This window comes from Vigna radiata, chromosome 2, assembly GCF_000741045.1.
Source record: "Vigna radiata var. radiata cultivar VC1973A chromosome 2, Vradiata_ver6, whole genome shotgun sequence".
NCBI classification, from domain to species: domain Eukaryota; kingdom Viridiplantae; phylum Streptophyta; class Magnoliopsida; order Fabales; family Fabaceae; genus Vigna; species Vigna radiata.
Window position 1 is genome coordinate 9576234 of NC_028352.1, and position 4654 is coordinate 9580887.

Genomic DNA, 4654 nt, shown 5'->3' on the forward strand with positions numbered 1-4654 from the left:
GCAAGACTCGCCATAGCCCGACTCTCATTTTAAAGTCCGGACGAGTCAAGTCTAGAATCTTACATGTTTAGGTTGTTTGCTATAAAATGTGGTTGATATCCATGTACTCTCTTATGATTAAAATGTTTAACCTGTGTTATGATGTTTATTTATATAATTAGCTCACCCTTGCCTTGTTTGTGTGTGTTGTATGTCTCTCTTTTGCAATGATCATCCATTTTCGATGTGAGCAGAGGAGAATGAGGTCTCAGTGGAAAACGCCCTGGAGGAGAACGAAGACACTGTAGTTGCCTAGATATTTAGGAATTTTCTTATGCCCTTTTAAATCTTCTATATTTTGGGATACTAAGAATTTCCACGTTTTATTTCCTCTAAATTTCCTGGATTACTGTAATCCTAATTTAACTAATTAAACACTCTTGACTGCTTTCTATTATCATTTATGCTGACGTCTTAAATTATATAAGTGTATGCTGTAATTTGGGATGTCACATTTATGGTATCAGAGCAGTTTGTTCCTAGGATAACCTACGGGTTGCGGGTTTGTCGTGACTTTCTTATGGAAAGTTAAGTCTAAATGGTATGTTTTACCATTTTCTTCAAGGTTAGATGGTGAAATTAGGAATCTAACTAGAAGTTTTGAGAACAGAAAATGTCTCGATAGAAGGAATGAGGGTGCACACTCATGACTTTTACCAGAGATTATTTTCCTTTCTTAATACTAAAGGTTTGAGGTAAGAAAGAGTTGGGGTTCTAGTGTTGTTTTCGGTAGTAATTTTTGTCTTGTTCTTGCCTTTGTGGCGGTGTACTATGTTCTACTGTAGTAGAGGAATGCAGATTCATGGACAACTTGACCTGTATACCTTCTTTAGAATTAGTTTAAGCCTTTAAGACAAATCCTTGCCTTGAAGATAAGGAGTTAGAAGACCAGAATTTCAGTTTCAAGTGATGAGTGAAGATATTGAAGTTTAAAAGTGATGTTTTTGGGATGAAGAAGTTTTCAAGAAGAATTAAGTTCAAAAGCTGGAATACGAGGAGCTTTGGGTAAGCATGGGTGTAGCAAGGTTTGAGAAATCAGTTTGGTTCAGTATATCAGTAAAGACAGAGGTTAGAAGAAAGGAAAGTGTTAGTAAGCAACAGAGCAACATTAGTTGAAGCTGGCAACATGGTTCGGGGTATCGACAACAATTGGGATTTAAACAGGAAAGTGGTAGATGGCTATAAAGCTTAAGTTAAGAAAGGATTAAGAATTCTAAAAGAGGATAAAAGGGATCAATGTTTAGAAAGGAATTGCAGGAGGAGAGTTTGGTAGAAGGTAGAATTTCCAAGCTAAGAACACGAGGTCTTTGAAGAAGAATGAGGTATCGTAAAGGTTGGAGTTAAGTAATATAATTGGTAGGAATGGTCAAGCTTTCTCAGCAAGTGGATGATTCATANNCAAGCTTAGGATGATGTTTCAAGATTTGTAATTCGCATAGAAGGAATGTTTGATCTCGTTTTGAGGTGGAAGATTTCGAGCACCAAAGGAAGTAGTACATTAGAACGTTGATTTTGTAAGAAGAGTTAAGAAGAGAGAATTAAGAACACAAGGTATGAGGAAATGGGAAGAAAGGTCTTGAAACAGATAAAAAGGGAGTATCTAAGTATCTATAATATAAGTTGTTGAAGTGATTATCGAGATGATTTGAGAGTTGGGTTGGTTAAGAAGTTCAGGGATATGAAACTACAGATTAAATTGAAGTCAATTTTCATTATGTATGTTTTTGTGGTAGTGTTGGATGATCGGTTGAGTTTGATCAAGAGAGAAGTAGTTGTTGGATGCTGGGTTACAGAAAACAATGAAACTGAGATTTAGAGTAGGTCAGAAAGTTTGCTTGAGGGGTGATGGTACTCTATGGTGCAAAGGTTCAAAGGGAAACTTTGTGTTTTTGAGGTTTTGAGTTGAAGAAGAAAATTATTGAAGAAAGTTTGAGGGTAAGTTGACAATGTTTTTGTTGGTAGGGGTTCCATGAAGATTTCTATAATTATGTGGCAATTGACGAGGTGATCAAAGTGCTCAGGTTGGAGGATTATGTGAAGTGATCTCTTTGCAAAATTGAGAATTATTGTTATGTGAATCAGGAAAGTTTGATAAACGCAATTGAAGAGGAGATGATGTTGTTCTTCATAAGTATAGGGCGTGATCGCAAGGGAGGTTCGATTGTTTTCAAGATGTTTCTAAGGGTTATGGTCTTCAAGAGAAGCTTCGTATTTCAAGAAGAAATGTTAGTGGTGATACATTATCTGTGGATCAAGTTAAAATGTAAAGTCCAATGGGTTGTGGAAGTCAGAAGAGTTTAACGAGGATAAGCAGAGAAGAGAAGATGAATCTTTATGGTGTAAGGGTTTTGGTTAGTGTTTTGTAGCAAGTATGTGATTTTTATAACTTGGAGAAGTGGAATTCACTCTGGATTAGGGTCTTAGGCAGCACCGGTGTCAGTAATCTATTTATGGGTAGTTCTCGTTGAAGTGGTGTAGTGCAAGAGGAAGATGGAAGTTGGATTAAAGTAGCAGTGTTTGAACTCAGTGTAATCATAGGGAGAACTACACGGTTGAAGAATCTAAAAAGAGAAATAGAGGACAGGTTGGAACAGTCTGGTATAAGTCTTAACAATCAGGACTGATTTCGAGCATGGTCGCTTTGTAGAGTAGGAAAGTAGTGTTGATGAAATGGAATGACAAGGTTATCATTCAATAAAAGAGTTATCAGGGTTTTGTAAGGCCATGGAAGTTTTGAAGAAGGTTCTTCAAGGGTGATCATCTTCGGGTTGCAATTGTCATGAAGAAAAGTGTTCTTTCAGTAAACTAGTGAACAATGGAGTTTGAGGATCAGAGTAGCGCAACAGATGTTAGTGGGCTTGTTCTTATCAGTACCAAGTGTATGTAAAGCGTTTTCAAGGTCAGGTGTGGGCGGTTATATGAGATGAGCTTCTTTAAAACAATCGGGACGTCATTATCTGAGGCATCAGTTGGGAGTGTTTGATGATCTTCAAGAGTCAGAGGTGAGTTTAGGTATGGTGGAGATATGTATGAAGCAGAGAAGACAAGTGAGGCCTCAGTTTCAAGATGCAACGTCGACCTGGAAGTGGGAGAATAAATGGACGTTGAGCATGGGAAGAGGGTCAGTGGATGAAAGAAATGAACCGGGAAAAGTTTCAAGTTGTAAGGTCAATATTGAGGTGAGCAAGCGTTAGTTGTGCGTGGAAACCAAAAGAAAATTCAAGTTGTTAGCTTAGTAAGAATTGATTAAGAGTTGGTTGAAGAGTTTGAAGACTGGAGTCTGAAGTGAAAAGGTAAAGAGATTTCACTAGTATAGTTGAAATACTATAACTAGTGGGTTTCTCAAAATGGTTGATACAGTGTAGTTTGGACAGTCCTAGCTTGAAAGGTATCATAAGTTGGCATGGTACGGATTAGGCTAGTGATCTCAAGTCGAGGAAGCGACATGACTAGGTATGATTACAAGCTAGTAGATTAAAAAGTGCATATGGTTCAGGTTAGTGAGATAACGAAGTGAAGCTAGATTGCTCAAATTGGTTTCGACGTTGCAAAAGAGAAGAGTTTTACTTTGGTAATGAGATGGTATAGTAGGAAACTATGTTACTCGGTAGTGAAGATCAGAAAAGCAATGTGAAGCTGATGGAAACCCATTTAGGGATTCCATCAAGTGGCTTCCATATGTCTCTGTGTCTTCCAGTCATCATCATCATTCTTGAATTCATTCCGCTGCATTGCCAAGCACAATTTCCATTGTTGCGTGCTTCTACCGTCCAATCTGAGAAGAAGATCTAGTTGATTCCATCCTCCACCAGAATTAGCTGGATCGTTCTTCCATCAGAAGCTCTTAGAATGGATGTGGATGAAGGTGATCCAAATATAGCAGTTGATGGTTAACTCAGAAATTGTGGTGATCAAGTCAGAGGTATGGGGGTTCTTGAAAGGAACAAGAGGAAGTAAATGAGTATCAGTCAAGAATTAATTCGAAGTCAAGATTAGTGGAAGTCTTAGAAGAGATTTACAAGCAGTAACGAAAGATTGATGAGTGGTTAGCAGTTTGGCAGACACATTGGGGCTAGTTGTACAAAAGAAAGTTTCTTAGTGGCTGAAATTTAGGAGTTCATATTTGTCTTGAGAGTAATGGCTAAACCAATCTACACTTTGGAACACTAGAGCATTTTTAACCTAGAGGTAAGGTCGTTAGGGAGTAGTATCTTAGTCAAAATAGGTGAGAGTACTAGAGGATGTGACCAGAGTAGGTTGTTCCTTCTCTCTGGTAAGCTCTATTTTCGCAGACGAAAATTTTATTTGTTGGGGAGAATGTAAGGACCCCATAACTTATAAGGTCATTGGGCCTCTGAAAGGGCAGCTAGGCCCATCAGACCAAGGCACTAGGGCCTTTGGGGGACTTAGCCAAAAGTCAGAAACTTCATTTTTCCCATTTCCCTTCTCTCTCTAGAAACTCCAGAACTCTAACCCTAATTTTCCTCTGCCTTCTCTCTACAGTTTCAGAAGATTGAAATGTTCAATCTCTGAGTTCTTGCTACCAAATTGTTCCTGGTGCAGAGAGCTTCCATTCCAACCGAACATTTCCCCGTTCCGCACGGTAAGTAGATTT